The sequence below is a fragment of the Coregonus lavaretus genome, assembly GCF_964263955.1.
Source record: "Coregonus lavaretus genome assembly, chromosome: 13".
NCBI lineage: Eukaryota > Metazoa > Chordata > Actinopteri > Salmoniformes > Salmonidae > Coregonus > Coregonus lavaretus.
Genome location: NC_140000.1, coordinates 42,647,108 through 42,664,356, shown reverse-complemented (window position 1 = coordinate 42,664,356; position 17,249 = coordinate 42,647,108). Strand labels below are relative to the sequence as shown.

At 46.0% G+C, this 17,249-nt stretch overlaps 1 pseudogene across 1 annotated transcript; it reads right to left on the bottom strand.

The window, feature by feature from the left end:
- Positions 1-1,445: 1,445 nt before the first annotated feature.
- LOC311140042 (F-box DNA helicase 1-like) lies at positions 1,446-17,173 on the bottom strand (annotated as a pseudogene). Its single transcript, XR_014615505.1, has 16 exons — positions 16,840-17,173; positions 16,477-16,641; positions 15,848-16,344; positions 15,605-15,735; positions 12,808-12,943; positions 12,533-12,717; positions 12,343-12,417; positions 12,166-12,257; positions 11,702-11,829; positions 6,160-6,323; positions 6,001-6,076; positions 5,188-5,382; positions 4,853-4,978; positions 4,514-4,620; positions 2,864-2,998; positions 1,446-2,491 (listed from the first exon to the last, which is right to left on the bottom strand). The product of XR_014615505.1 is annotated as an F-box DNA helicase 1-like (transcript).
- Positions 17,174-17,249: the final 76 nt, after the last annotated feature.

The following is a 17,249-nucleotide window of genomic DNA, read 5'->3' as shown; positions in this document are numbered from 1 at the left end:
ACTTCAGTCAGTTACAACGCCAAACTACAGTCAGGTCAAGAGCCTGGTGAGGATGACGAACACGCAGATGAGTTCCCCTGAGACGGTTTCTGACAGTTTGTGCAGAAATTCTTCAGTTGTGCAAACCCAGTTTCATCAGCTGTCCAGGTGGCTGGTCTTAGACGATCCTGCAGGTGAAGAAGCCAGATGTGGAGATCCTGGGCTGGCCTAGTTACACGTGGTCTGCGGTTGTGAGGCCGGTTGTACGTACTGCCAAATTCTCTAAAACGACGTTGGAGGTTGCTCATGGTAGAGAAATTAACATTCAACTCTGTCAACAGCTCTGGTGGACATTCCTGCAGTCAGCATGCCAATTGAACACTCGCTCAAAACTTGAGACATCTGTGGCATTTTGTTGTGACAAAACTGCAAATTTTAGAGTGGCCTTTTATTGTCCCAGCACAAAGTGCACCTGTGTAATGATCAAGCTGTTCAATCAGCTTCTTGATATGCCACACTTGTCAGGTGGATGGATCATCTTGGTAGAGGATAAATGCTTAATAACAGGGATGTAAACAAATGTGTGCACAGCATTTTAGAGAAATAAGCTTTTCTGGGATATTTTATTTTATCTCATGAAACATGGGACCAACACTTTACATGTTGCGTTTATATTTTTGTTCAGTGTAGAAGGAAAAACCCTCCCATATAAAGGCCATTCCTAAATTCATTCATCTCGAATGGAGGCAGAGACGGTATACTTTTTCCCAGGACCAAATTAAACACAGACATGATGCCACCCCCTCAGAGCAAACAGCTGCTTTTGGTAAACCCCTTCTCTCCAACTCTTTAAACACAGTTGTGTCTGTAAGGATGCAGCTGTGCATGGAGAGACAGGCCGTGTTCGAGAGCATCAAAACGACTGCAGGCGACTACCAAGTGACTGATCTACAAATCACCAAGTGACTGATCTACAAATCACCAAATCACAAATCACCATAAATAACGACTCATTATTATGTGTAGATCTGTTACTGAGTGAATTTACCCATGATACATTGCAGTTTTGATCCTCTCGAACACAGCCACAGGCCTCATCCCAAAAGGCACCCTATTCCTTGTATGGCAGGTGTGAACAGTCATCTTACTCTGTCCAAACACATACACTTTCAATTGCATTCCAAACTAACCACAATTCATAAATACTTACTTTACCGTTTCCTTTAGAGTATTGGCAACTATTTTATGTGTCTTTATGGAAACAATGGACATGACTTATGATGATGCTTATGTTGCTAACCTCAAAGTACTCCAACTTAAGACACAAATCTGTTTCTTTTGTTGTAATTAATTTTTTTTAAATCACAAATAAGAGACATTTTAAAAAGAAACGAGAAAATGAGACCTATTTAAAGACAGATATGAACTTGTGCATTTTCTATGCAGCAAAATATAACCACACTAAAAAACAATAATGGCATTCTTCCCCAAACATTTATCCAATCAGCAAGGAACACACCTTTCAATTAACAGAGATCATGAGGGACAGGTCTAGGCCCGTCATCATCAAGGGTATCTCATTGTCAGTGTCTCTAGGTTGTAGGAGATTGGCTGAGTAACTGATAGAATAATTTAGAAGTGACTAATTATTACACTCAGAAAACTGTGTGAAATGTGTTGGAATCATAAAACTGTAAACTAGTAGTGTATATGACAAAGTTAGGATTAGGACATTGTGTTACTGTTTAGCAATATGAGTAGGAGCTAGGCCAGACAATGAAGGGGAAGGAGAACTGTCTACAGACAACTTGTGATAACGGTGAAACTAATAACAGGAAGTAGGCACCCCAATCCAAGGAGGGAGAAAACCATTAGGCTTGGAGGAGATTAGGGAACATGTTGCAGAATATGACAATGATTTTTATGTGTACAATGGGAAAGTACAGCCCGCCTAAAGTGGGGTGGGATTATTTTACTGATGACGTGTGTATAAAAATGAATGTGCACCCATTCAAGGGCAGAACGTTCTCATGAATAAAACCTGACGATTGTATGCTGGGCGATTTGGTCTGATTATTAGAGATTTACAACCTCTGGGATACAGACTGAGTAATAAGTTCATTTTTGAAACATTGAGATAGAAATTCGTGACAGTAACTGTGTTCCACACTGTTACCCTCTGTTCCATAGTAACTGTTTCATAATTGGCTAGTTCAAATGCCTATTAAACAGAGAGATTTTTTCCATGACAACATCAGTGAGAGGTCCATGTCTCATGTTGAGTGTGTGTGGGTGTTTGTGTTCTCAGAACAGTTCAAGCAGCATGTTGAGTTTGCGTGTCCCCTCAGAAGAGTGCCATCAGCAAGGCGTAGTTGATGGGCAGGTTCAGGCGCTCCTCTGTCACTGGCAGGACCTTGAGCAGCTCTGGGGAGGCTAGGAGACTGGCCGTGGGGCCGACACGCTGCAACACACACGCCCCACACATAGGACCTCCATCGTCTGCACTATCCATCTACAACACACCGAGACAGAGAGTCAGTCACACACACTTCACTCAAGAATAAGCTTTGTGAACGAACAGGAGTTCAGCATCTCAACTACAATCATCTGTATGTCCTAGATCCCTTTTATGACTTAACATTCACCTTCTCACCATGGCTCAGGCACACTAAATGTAACAGTGATAACATTATTTCCCCGTAGGTGCCCTCTGACCGACTGACTAACTATTACAGTTGGTTAACAGGTCTGAATTGTTAGCGGAATGTGAGCCAATTTTCTAAACCTCCTGCACCCACACCTGTCTGAAACGATCAGGTCAGGTTGAGAGACATTGCAAATCAGAATTTGGTATGGTGGCGGGGAGGAGGATGCGGGGCCTTACGTATTTGAGTGGCAGCTTGCGCATGGCGAGGGGCCAGTCGGGCATGATGTGGTTATGACACTCCCGCACGGCGCAGCGGGGGGGCTGGCCCTCGGTCAGCAGGGCGCTGGTCAACTCTGTCCTCAGGAAGTACTCCTGGGGAACAACAGGAAGTTAAAGGGTTAACCATGGGAGGAGTCAGCCTGGTCCTGTATTCACAAAGCATCTCAGAGTAGGAGTGCTGATCTATGATCAGTTTTGCCTTTTAGATCACAAGGAAAATAATTATATGGACAGGGGGACCTGGTCCTAGATCAGCACTCCTGCTCTGAGAAGCAGAGAAGCCTTGGTCCCATACTGTACGTGCTGTAGTGTTTCCTACTGTCCTATCACTGTCAAGCCATACACACAGAGGGTTGGCTAATAACACAGACTGGACCACCACGCTATGGGGGGGGAGGCTTTCACAGAACACAAATTCAATTGGAACACATTCACTTGCTGATTTAACGTCTTTTGATACAGTATTTGTTAATGTCTTTAAACTCATGAGCTGTATGTGGGAGAGAGGGTAAGGACACACCATGTGTTATGGATGTCACTGGGGGGTGACAGAAGGTTGGCTTGCCAAGATAGATTGGGGGCCACTGGTGCTAATCTTAGAAGGAGTATGTGATGGAAGGGCGTGGCTAGGGGGCCACATGATACCATGTAGGGGGATCCTATTGTAGGAGATGAGTGACACTCAATAATGGTTGGCAACTGTTGGATGGAAGTAGCTCCGAGAACATTATATAAACAGAGATTTTCTATGTAAGTCATTCGGATGACAAGAGGCTACGCCCGTACCGCTTGTCACATGAATCCAATACTGTAACTATTAAATAATATGAATCAACTCTCCATCTAAGGGTTCAATTATTCTCTTACATCCTGAAGTACGAGATACCAGAGAAACTCGTCATAACACATGTGCTCATTTGCGTCACATAAATGTCACCCACAGAGGAATAAGGCTTTCTCAGAATTACATAACCACAACATCCTGCTTCAATTAACAGCTAGTACATTTCTCTGAAATCTGAGATGGTGTTTGAGAAAAGTACACACATAGAAAAAAGAAAGACTGGGAATAGGAGAGCGTTAAGTAGAGCGAAGGAGTGTTTGAGAGAGTGATGGAGAGGATTATGGAGGGGTAGAGGGGGATAGAGTGGAAGAACAGAGAGAGACAAGTGAAGATACAGACCTACAAAGAGAGATAGACAAGCAAGGAAATGATTCAGCAATTACAGAGAAAACAAACCGTGACCTTTGATTTCAGGGAAACCACTACCATTTAACCATGTTAAGTGGTCCTCTGTAGCTCAATTGGTAGAGCATTGCGCTTGTAACGCCAGGGTAGTGGGTTCGATCCCCGGGACCACCCATACATAAAAATGTATGCACACATGACTGTAAGTCGCTTTGGATAAAAGCGTCTGCGAAATGGCATATTATTATTATTATAAGAGGGAAGAGTGTAGTGGAGGGGGTCAGTGCCAGTGGAGGCTGCTGAGGGGTGGACAACTCATAACGGCCATTCCATTCACTCCATTCCAGCCATTATACTCCACTCCAGCCATTATTATGAGACGTCCTCCCTCAGCAGCCTCCACTGGTCAATGCTCTCACCCCAGCCAGTGTGAGGATGTTGGTGATGTTCTTGGTGATGACCAGAGAGCTCTTGGCCCGCGTCACCGCCACATACGGCAGGTTCCACTCATCCTCCAGGATGTCACCTAGAGGAGAGGAGGAGGGAGAAAACAGCTAACAGTCATTGGCCTTAGATCAGAGTTGGTATATGGATAGGTTTTCCAAATGCCTAATGATTGCTTGGATCATCTTCCATGGAATGCTTAGTGTGTCTTTAGTAGTCTAGTTCAAACTAATTGTGGTGCAGCCATAACACACACACACACACACACACACACACACACACACACACTCACACACACACACACACACACACACCTCCTGAGCAGCTGGAGAGTCTGGGTAAGTTGTGGGCGGCACAGGGGACCTTAGCGAAGTCATCAGTGATCACCACCGTGGCAAACTCCAGACCCTTTGATTTATGGACTGTCCCCAGGATAAAATCTAAGAGAGAGCGAGAGAGAGCGGGGGAGGGTTGAGAAACATTTGAAAAATCACTCTCAAATACAAAATACAGCAATTCATAACGCTGTGTGTCTGTACAGTTGTGTGTGTGTGTGTGGCATGTACTGTACTTGTGTGTATGTCTATGTGTTTGCGCGTGTACAGTATGTACCTGTGTGGAAGTTTGTCTGTACAGTGTGTGTGTGTACCTGCGTGTTGGGCCTCTCTCTCTACGCATCCGTAGAGGCGCTCCACCAGCTCAGGGATGCGGCTGTTGTATTTCTCCACCATGGAGAGTTTGCCCTCCAACTCACGGTCCTTTGTGTTTTTAGCATAACTCTTCAGCCCACAGTAGCCCTCCAGACTCTGCTTGGTGAACCTACGGATGAAGCTGTCCTTGATGCCTAGAGAACAGGGAGAAGAAGAAGGGAGTAGGTTTAAAAAGTGTTAATGGTCACACGTATGAGGAATGTATATGGTGGGGTCGATGGAGGTTGGATAAGAGCCAAGGCCCTGGAGAGTTACTAAGTAAGGTAAAGGTCAAACACATGGTTGCGGTCACTGATGAAGGTGGATAGCTGTGCATTAGTGAGGAATGTGGGCCGAGGTCAGGTCAGGTCACATGAAGGGAGAAGGAACAGTTTATTACCCACATCATTTAACTTCCTGCCTAGCAACAGAGATGTAGTGTTTGGAGAAAAGGCGGACACTGACTAAAGGGGGGTATAAATACTTGTGCTGGTGGAAACATGTCTTTGTCTTATGCAGCTGTTTGACCCAGTGGGTGAATAAAATTGGTTTGAGCTTTGACTAACTGTCCGTTAAGAGTAAAAACACTACTCACATTGTAGAGTAGAGCTATTGACTGACACACAATAATCTACCAATAAAACTATGAGCATTGAGAACCAAGGCAGAATACTGTCTTACCAAAACCAGATATATCACACAGGTACAACATACTAATTCACTTGTATTAGAATTGCGGAACTGAGGCAAGGGGCAGTGTGTGTGCCACTCACCCCGAGAGCGATTGTTTTCTGGCTGCATCAGAACCCAAATGTCCATGATTCTGTTCAGCCCAAAATTCTCCAACCCCTGGAGTGGAAAATAGATGTCTTACAATGTGTTACACAAGACCCAAACACATTGTGTGTGTGTGTGGGTGTGTATGGACACACCCCTACGATGTGCAGTCTACAGCGGGGGTTGTCGTCGGTGAGTCTGACAGCTTGGTCGTACACAGAGACGTTAGAGCGAGACAGCACTGCTAACTTGCCCCGGCCAGGACTCAACCCTGTAGTCAGGGGACGCAGTGAGTCCACAGCCTTACCCTGCACACAGCCTGTGGACGAACACACACATTAAAGGGCAGGTTGCACTATATATTTCCACAAATCTAACAACGTAGATTGATGATATTCCATCTAAAATGGTCTTTATGCAAAAACGTATTACAATTTTTTTTTATACACTTCTATTTTCTCCATTTGAATTACATTGATCAAAAACGCATACCAACAATATACAGTGGGGAAAAAAAGTATTTAGTCAGCCACCAATTGTGCAAGTTCTCCCACTTAAAAAGATGAGAGAGGCCTGTAATTTTCATCATAGGTACACGTCAACTATGACAGACAAATTGAGGAAAAAAAATCCAGAAAATCCCATTGTAGGGTTTTTAATGAATTTATTTGCAAATTATGGTGGAAAATAAGTATTTGGTCACCTACAAACAAGCAAGATTTCTGGCTCTCACAGACCTGTAACTTCTTCTTTAAGAGGCTCCTCTGTCCTCCACTCGTTACCTGTATTAATGGCACCTGTTTGAACTTGTTATCAGTATAAAAGACACCTGTCCACAACCTCAAACAGTCACACTCCAAACTTCACAATGGCCAAGACCAAAGAGCTGTCAAAGGACACCAAAAACAAAATTGTAGACCTGCACCAGGCTGGGAAGACTGAATCTGCAATAGGTAAGCAGCTTGGTTTGAAGAAATCAACTGTGGGAGCAATTATTAGGAAATGGAAGACATATAAGACCACTGATAATCTCCCTCGATCTGGGGCTCCACGCAAGATCTCACCCCGTGGGGTCAAAATGATCACAAGAACGGTGAGCAAAAATCCCAGAACCACACGGGGGGACCTAGTGAATGACCTGCAGAGAGCTGGGACCAAAGTAACAAAGCCAACCATCAGTAACACACTACGCCGCCAGGGACTCAAATCCTGCAGTGCGAGACGTGTCCCCCTGCTTAAGCCAGTACATGTCCAGGCCCGTCTGAAGTGCATTTGGATGATCCAGAAGAGGATTGGGAGAATGTCATATGGTCAGATGAAACCAAAATATAACTTTTTGGTAAAAACTCAACTCGTTGTGTTTGGAGGACAAAGAATGCTGAGTTGCATCCAAAGAACACCATACCTACTGTGAAGCATAGGGTTGGAAACATCATGCTTTGGGGCTGTTTTTCTGCAAAGGGACCAGGACGACTGATCCGTGTAAACGAAAGAATGAATGGGGCCATGTATCGTGAGATTTTGAGTGAAACCCTCCTTCCATCAGCAAGGGCATTGAAGATGAAACGTGGCTGGGTCTTTCAGCATGACAATGATCCCAAACACACCGCCTGGGCAACGAAGGAGTGGCTTCGTAAGAAGCATTTCAAGGTCCTGGAGTGGCCTAGCCAGTCTCCAGATCTCAACCCCATAGAAAATCTTTGGAGGGAGTTGAAAGTCTGTGTTGCCCAGCGACAGCCCCAAAACATCACTGCTCTAGAGGAGATCTGCATGGAGGAATGGGCCAAAATACCAGCAACAGTGTGTGAAAACCTTGTGAAGACTTACAGAAAATGTTTGACCTGTGTCATTGCCAACAAAGGGTATATAACAAAGTATTGAGAAACTTTTGTTATTGACCAAATACTTATTTTCCACCATCATATGCCAATAAATTCATTAAAAATCCTACAATGTGATTTTCTGGATTTTTTTTTCTCATTTTGTCTGTCATAGTTGACGTGTACCTATGATGAAAATTACAGGCCTCTCTCATCTTTTTAAGTGGGAGAACTTGCACAATTGGTGGCTGACTAAATACTTTTTTTCCCCACTGTATTGCATCTTTGATGTCAAGAAGAGAACAGCCTGGTGGTGGCGGCAGTGAACTACAACTGCTGTTTACCGGCATGCATGTTTGGTCGAAATGCGAGAAGTTGGGAAGAAACCGCTTCATGAGGATACGGCGGGCAGACTGGGCCAGGGGAACCCCTGGCGCTTCAGTCATATGCGGGGCTCAATTTTCCCCTAAACGATTGCGATGGCTACAAACAGTGGAAGAGTGATTTTTTAAAAAGCTAGCCTGCTAAGTGCACCGGGCCGTGCAAAACGAAATGGCCCACTGTGGGGATCTATTTTCTTACAACTAGATGTGATGCCTAGCTTAGAAAGAATACATTAATGATTAAACATAATAGGTTTGTGCTGTACTGATATAGATTGTTTAACATAACAAGCTGTGATTAATGTGAGGAACCGTTAGGGGGTAGGCTGAGACAGACTTGTGACTCACACACACACTGCCTCTTTGTTAAACCGCTCAAGGACATGTGTTCTGCTACAATGAAGAAGAACAAACCATGTCTGAGGTTGCTGACTCGAGACAAGTTGTAAAGATAACAACTAATGCCCGGCAACAGTGAAGCGCCAAGGGACTAGGACCAGCCTGTGCGCCATCGATAGGTTGGGTAAGTTTAAACCACACCCAGCCTCTACTCTGACAGGCCCAGCAGGGAGCGGGAACTCTCTCTGTCAGAGTATTTAAAGAAGAACTTATAACAATGGCTCAGTTCTCTGTCTGCCCTGCGTGGTGTTTCAGTGCGCCCGTATATACGAACATCATATTTACCATTCAAGTATTTGCATTAATTAAAATACTAGTCTATTTTAGAAGACGTGTATTGACCTCTTTTTGTTCCTATACCAGATTTGAATTGACGCAACTTCACACCACTCACACGGATCTAGCACAGTGTTTGGTGAGGGAATAAGCTAGCTACCTAGCAAACAAGCTACAACAACTCCATCCCCAGAATACTGCATGTTTTGCAGAAAAGGTCTTCACCGTATTATGTGGACAGTGGCTTCACTCCTGCTCGTGTATTGCTCCTCTTTAAGTCACTTTTCCGACATATCTTTGGTCAAATAAAATATTAAATTCTCCCAAAATACAAATGTAAAGTGATATGTGGTATTGGGACTTTTAGTTGGAAGGATGAAACAAATCAGAATGTTTAACAGCAACCTAATTCTACAATCTCCCCTTTAAAACAAACGGATCTAATCAGAACCAAAGAAACCAAATAAGAGCACAGTAGTCATGGAACACCATGGATATTTTACTGGCATGATTACACAGTTCAGAAAAATCAACCTTAGACCCAGCAATATGAAGTAGGTGCACCAAGTAAACAGCATAGTGGGTCAATTTCAGCAACAACTAAGAGCGTTAAAGCGTGAGGCTAAACTTCTCCGTTTTGGTTCCATACCTACCACGCTCTAACAGCGTGAAGCGAACCCATGCACATGCGAAGATACTGTGTGTGATGGTGTGAGAGCGAAGTCAATGCAACGTCATTTCGCTGAGTCAACCTTCAAAAAACGTCCAATGCAGCCATTCTTATTTTAATATCAAATCATTTCTGAGTAACAATTAAGTCCTTTACTGTAATAGTTGTACATTAAAATGGTCACAAAGAAACAAATACCCTTTTAGCAAAAAGCTATTTCTCAAGCAAGAATTTTGCTGTCTGAGTGGGGGCGGGGAAGGGCACCAAAGCGGTGCATTAACCACAGTGTGGATCAATCGCCGGAGCGGTGAGGCCTAATAGGAGGGATATGTAATCTGAAAACTAGCTATTGGCAGAGAGGTTTGGAAATCTATTTGTTATTGGTCTATTAATTTATACCACCTGGTGATGTCACCAGGCAAGCCAAAACTCCACTAATAGGTCCACACGGGAAAGTGACGTTTTCTATGGAAGCAATCTTTCCCCATTGAAAGCAGTGCAGCCAAGCCTGAATTCAAGCAATAACTACACACATAATTTACATTTTCTTTATAGCTCCCGTCCAAATGTTGTGAATTATATACACAGTTTATTAGGTACACCACCCCCGTTCACGAAAATGGTTAGCTCCTACAGACGCGTGGCCGTGGATTGCTATATAAAGCAGGCAGACGGGCATCGAGGCATTCAGTTACTGTTCTTTTGAACGGTAGAATGGGCAAAATGAGTGACCTAAGCGACTTTGAGCGTGGTACGATCGTCGGTGCCAGGCGTGCCGGTTCCAGTATCTCAGAAACAAGAAGCGGCTCTAGTGGACACGCAACACTTGACAATTGAGGAGTGGAAAAACATTGCATAGTCCGACGAATCCCGGTTCCTGTTGTGTCATGCTGATGGCAGAGTCAGGATTTGGAGTAAGCAGCATGAGTCCATGGCCCCATCCTGCCCGGTGTCAACAGTACAGGCTGGTGGCGGTGGTCTAATGGTGTGGGGAATGTTTTCCTGGCACACGTTAGGTCCCTTTATCCCAATTGAGCAACGTTTCTATGCCCCGAAGAATTCAGGCTGTTCTGGAGGAAAAGGAAGGTCCGACCCGGTACTAGATGCTACTAAGTGTATATTCATGTCATAGTCACCAGTCAACTCCATTACACTCAAAAGTTACTTCAACTTCAACCAGTGAATGCTAGCGATGGCTAGCTATTCTACCAGTCTTTTTTAATGATTGTTAGCATGCTAATAGCACACCTGCACACAATTTGTTGTATTTGTAAGGGGTATGTAGTAGGTTGATAACAATATCACCAAAGTATGTTGCATTGGACATTTCAAACAACTTTCCCAGCTAATGAGAAAACAGACATAGCATTTAATTTAAGAGAATGAACAAAATTGGACAAGGCACCCTTGGGGATAATTTGAATGGGTGCCAACGGTAGATTGAGGGATTTTGAAATCCGTTCCCCAACACGACCTAGTGGGCCAGGAAATTTACATTTACATCATTTAGCAGACGCTCTTATCCAGAGCGGCTTACAATTTCGCATTCATTCATTTCTTCACGCACTGGCACGCACTTTTCTTAAGCCTACTTAGTAATCCATTGGAGATGTGTTTGAACTTTTTAATATGTCAGTGTTTTAGGATTGGGTCCTTACTGAATGTCTTCCAGGGTATCTGAAGCTGTGGCATCTGCAGAGGCCGACTCTGGACAAGTATGATGTAATCTTTATAGACGAGGCACAGGACTGCACTCCGGGTACACAACTTAACTACACCACTGCACTGTAACACACCTGGACCAAACCTGGGTCTACATTACACCTGCACCAGGCACCACTCACCTGATAGCAGGTCTATTAGCAGGTCCATGATAAGTGTGTGTGTGTGTCTTAGCCATCATGGACATCATGCTGCCTCAGCACTGTGGGAAGATCCTGGTGGGAGACCCTCACCAGCAGATCTACACCTTCAGAGGAGCAGTCAATGCCCTGAACCTGGTTGAACACACACACCTCTACTACCTCACCCATGTTCACACACACACACACTTCTCCCTCGCTCAGGTATATACTCACTAAACAAAAGCTCAAAGTGTTTGTATTGAATATCTTCTCAGAGCTTTAGGTTTGGTTCTGAGATTGCCTACATTGGAGCCACGATTTTCCAAGTGTGTAAGAAAGTGAAGTGAAGTGAAGTGAATATAATATCATATAGAGGAAGTGGAGGTGGGCCTCTGCTGGGCGTACCGAACCAGGGTGGTGGTCTTCCCTGTGCCTGAAACACAGCAACAACCTTTAACCCCTACACTACATCCTAGCAGGAACATTCACACATAAGGCACAATCAACAGCTCACAATGTGGGGTGGACCATGTGTGTGTATCCACTTGAAATACTCTGCAATTGTCACGATATAGAAAGAGTACTCTCATTCTCATCCTGAACTGATGAAGCACAGACTGAGCTGAACTGACAGGGAGAGGGTGCCCTCTAGCGATAATTCAGAGAATGCTAGCAAAAGTACCAACTCTATATCTAACTTGTTATCTGTTAAAAAATATTTTAAAAACACAGGTGTGACATGATGTTGGTAGTAGCGGTCTGGTGGTACCTGCGAAGGCCATGATCTTGACCACGTGGTCTCTATGGATGTCGTGGTTGAGGATCTGCTGCTGTTCGTGGGTCACCTGAACCTGGGCTCTCCTGGGAGAGAGAGGACTGGGCATGAGACTCAGGTCATGACTGACTCATTCAAAATACTTCCTTCCAGAAAGTTATCAGTCTTCACCCACTCTGATTGGTTATTGCTGTGGGCAGGGGGTTCTCTATCAGGTGAAGGACGTAGAAGATATTGTAGTGCCACCTGGAGTGGAGGAAGGAGAAGAGAGGTGCAGAGAGAGACAGTCAATGTCCGCCTGTCTATCCATCTGTTTGTACATGTCTCTATCTTTCCATCTGTATATAACTTCCATCTTGACCTGTTGCTGATGTTGATGTCCTTCCTCCTCATGGCGAGCAGCATAGTTGCCATGGCGCTGAGGTACTCTGTGATGGCACTGGCTGAAAGCAGGCAGCCTCTGAGACAGACCACCAGGTCCAGAACATCTCCCACCCCGTCACACAGCACCAGCATCAGGGTCATGGCTGCCCACGGGTTAGGGCCCTGACAAAGACACACACAGTCCAATCAGTTCAGTATAGTAGTAGTTCCAACCGTGTACATATACACACACACACGTGTGGGGCTACGTACCCCCTCGATACCCTCCAGTTTTGGGAGTCTGTGTTTAATGCAGGCCTCAGCCTGAGGGAACAGACAATGTGTCCTCACACTCTGTAACACTGCCTCAGGTTTCACCCTCTGACTGGGCTTGTACTGGGCCATGAACCTGGAAAAAAACCACACACACACACAGAATAGATCATAAATTATCAGAAATGGCCCAAAGGAACAGTTTACAGTAAAGAGTCCTTACTCGATAAGTTCCTTTCCTGAGGATGGCTCACCCCTCACAGTTCTGGGTGACTTCAACCTCCCTATGTCTACCTTTGACTCATTTCTCTCTGCCTCCTTCTTTCCACTCCTTTCCTCTTTTGACCTCACCCTCTCACCGTCCCCCCCTACTCACAAGGCAGGCAATACGCTTGACCTCATCTTTACTAGATGCTGTTCTTCTACTAATCTCACTTGAACTCCCCTCCATGTCTCCGATCACTACTTTGTATCCTTTTCTCTCTCGCTCTCCTCCAACACTACTCACTCTGCCCCTACTCAGATGGTAATGCGCCGTCGCAACCTTCGCTCTCTCTCTCCCCCGCTACTCTCTCCTCTTCCATCCTATCATCTCTTCCCTCTGCTCAATCCTTCTCCCTCCAATCTCCTGATTCTGCCTCTTCAACCCTCCTCTCCTCCCTTTCTGCATCCTTTGACTCTCTATGTCCCCTATCCTCCCGGCCGGCTCGGTCCTCCCCTCCTGCTCCGTGGCTTGACGACTCATTGCGAGCTCACAGAACAGGGCTCCGGGCAGCCGAGCGGAAATGGAGGAAAACTAGACTCCCTGCGGACCTGGCATCTTAACACTCCCTCCTCTCTACATTTGCTTCATCTGTTTCTGCTGCTAAAGCCACTTTCTACCACTCTAAATTCCAAGCATCTGCCTCTAACCCTAGGAAGCTCTTTGCCACCGTCTCCTCCCTACTGAATCCTCCTCCCCCTCCCTCCTCCCTCTCTGTGGATGACTTCGTCAACCATTTTGAAAAGAAGGTTGACGACATCCGATCCTCGTTTGTTAAGTCAAATGACACTGCTGGTCCTGCTCACACTGCCCTACCCTATGCTTTGACTTCTTTCTCCCCTCTCTCTCCAGATGAAACCTTGCGACTTGTGATGGCCGGCCGCCCAACAACCTGCCCACTTGACCCTATCCCCTCCTCTCTTCTCCAGACCATCTCCGGTGACCTTCTCCCTTACCTCACCTCGCTCATCAACTCATCCTTGACCGCTGGCTAGGTCCCTTCCGTCTTCAAGAGAGCGAGAGTTGCACCCCTTCTCAAAAAACCAACACTTGATCCCTCTGATGTCAACAACTACAGACCAGTATCCCTTCTTTCTTTTCTCTCCAAAACTCTTGAGTGTGCCGTCTTTAGCCAACTCTCTTGCTATCTCTCTCAGAATGACCTTCTTGAACCAAACCAGTCAGGTTTCAAGACTGGTCATTCAACTGAGACTGCTCTTCTCTGTGTCACGGAGGCTCTCCACACTGCTAAAGCTAACTCTCTCTCATCTGCTCTTGTCCTTCTAGACCTGTCTGCTGCCTTTGATACTGTGAACCATCAGATCCTCCTCTCCATCCTCTCCGAGTTGGGCATCTCCGGCGCGGCTCACTCTTGGATTGTGTCCTACCTGACCGGTCGCTCCTACCAAGTGGCGTGGCGAGAATCTGTCTCCTCACAACGTGCTCTCACCACTGGTGTCCCCCAGGGCTCAGTTCTAGGCCCTCTCCTATTCTCGCTATACACCAAGTCACTTGGCTCTGTCATATCCTCACGTGGCCTCTCCTATCATTGCTACGCAGACGACACACAACTAATCTTCTCCTTTCCCCCTTCTGATAACCAGGTGGCGAATCGCATCTCTGCATGTCTGGCAGACATATCAGTGTGGATGACGGATCACCACCTCAAGCTGAACCTCGGCAAGACGGAGCTGCTCCTCCTCCCGGGGAAGGACTGCCCGTTCCATGATCTCGCCATCACGGTTGACAACTCCGTTGTGTCCTCCTCCCAGAGTGCGAAGAGCCTTGGCGTGACCCTGGACAACACCCTGTCGTTCTCCGCTAACATCAAGGCGGTGACCCGATCTTGTAGGTTCATGCTCTACAACATTCGGAGAGTACGACCCTGCCTTACACAGGAAGCGGCACAGGTCCTAATCCAGGCACTTGTAATCTCCCGTCTGGATTACTGCAACTCGCTGTTGGCTGGGCTCCCTGCCTGTGCCATTAAACCCCTACAACTCATCCAGAATGCTGCAGCCCGTCTGGTGTTCAACCTTCCCAAGCTCTCTCACGTCACCCCGTTCCTCCGCACACTCCACTGGCTTCCAGTTGAAGCTCGCATCTGCTACAAGACCATGGTACTTGCCTACGGAGCTGTGAGGGGAACGGCACCTCCGTACCTTCAGGCTCTGATCAATCCCTACACCCAAACGAGGGCATTGCGTTCATCCACCTCTGGCCTGCTGGCCCCCCTACCTCTGCGGAAGCACAGTTCCCGCTCAGCCCAGTCAAAACTGTTCGCTGCTCTGGCACCCCAATGGTAGAACAAGCTCCCTCACGACACCAGGACAGCGGAGTCACTCACCACCTTCCGGAGACACTTGAAACCCCACCTCTTTAAGGAATACCTTGGATAGGATAAAGTAATCCTTCTACCCCACAAAAAAAAATAAAAAAATAAAAAAATTTGTAAAGTGGTTATCCCACTGGCTATAAGGTGAATGCACCAATTTGTAAGTCGCTCTGGATAAGAGCGTCTGCTAAATGACGTAATTGTAAATATGGAGGATGCTCTCCTGGTCGTTCTTTTTGATTCTATGGGTTTCCAGGATGGCGTCGATCTCCTTCACCGCCTCGCTTTCCTTCTTCGTGTAGCGGTAATACAGCTTCTTCCAGGGCACAAACTAAACACAACTTAACCCAAAAAAATCTACACACCACATCTATTACCATTTTCACACTAGCTTATCTTCATAACTTTAACCCTAACTTCCTCCCCCTGTCCCAGGTTCTCACCAGTGACTGGGTGACAATGTTCCCCCAGCGTTGGCAGACCAGGCTGACATGACAGTAGAGGTCCTCAGCAGGCAGGAGGCTCAACACCAGCATCAGCACCTCCTCTGGGAGGTCGTCCACATGGCCCTGGGGATGGGCCAGGCCCCTGCTGCTTCCCAAGAGGCCTTAGTGGGCGTCAGGCAGGGCCTCCACCTCCTCGTCATGGTGGTTCATAAAGGCTGGGGCTGGATCTAACCAACAGCGCTCAAACTCCTTGTCGTCCCCAAACATGTCCGTTGTCAGCCCCTCCAGATAGTCCACCTTCTCATCCTCAGGTTCCTCCTTCATAGGAGTGGCTAGTGCCTCCTTCTCCTCAACAGGCTCCTTTTTGGGGATGAGCTCTCCGTTGAATCCCTCTGTCTTTATGGAACCTGAGCCCTGGGACAGGGCTGCTTTCTGAGGACCGATCACAGGGAAAAACTGAGTGATCCCCTGCTGCTGCTTGTCATCACTCGCATCTGAGATCCAGGCAAGAGAGGAGAAGAGGGAGCAACGGGAGGGGATGACAAGGTAAATTATATGTGTACAAAATGTTACATCACTTCAGGTCTCAAGAGTAAAAAAACTAAAGACACACAAATGTACAGTACCGCTCTTTCTCTTTGTGGGTGTTCTGGGGTACAACCCCCGGTTGGGGTCTGAGTTGCTGTGCCTGCAAGTGACGGAGTGGGGCTGTGTGAGGCGTTGGCTGACCTCTGGTCTCCTACTCATTTCACGACACTCCTCTGAGGTCAGGTGCCTTCGCTTGGCTTTTCCTGCAACATTACCAGGGCTGTGAGTACATCTCTACTACACTCTCTCATACACCTTCATGGCACCAGTCCTGTGTTTTGGGTCAGTACTGAGAATGCGTAACATATTAACGTTACAGACGCCGTTGTAGAGCTAAGATTACAGATATGTGACATGCATTAGCAAGGTACAGTAGTTAATCCTCAAACAAGCACCATTACCTTTAATGGACGATTCCATCATGTTGTTTCAAGAAAACCTGCTGATATCCAATCATTCGTTTCCTGCTTTTTAGAATAAGTTCTCTAAATGTTAGCGTACATGCTAGCTAGTTAGTTTGAGCACACAAACAACCCTTGGCGAAGTTGGCTAGCCCGTGTTTATATCAGCTAATGTACAGCGCAAAGTAAAGTTCACTTGTGGATTTAGCATGAATACATTCACATTTTTAAATACTATTGAATATTACTGATAAACTGTCTAGCATGGTTGTTGTTGATAACGCACAGCTAGCTAAGCGTTTATTGGATACTTGGTTCTTTGGTGAATTTACGTTCTTCAATGTGTTTGTACAGTGCCACCTATTGGTCAGTAGGAGAATAGCAAAAGGCAAAAGAGGTTGAAAAGAAAA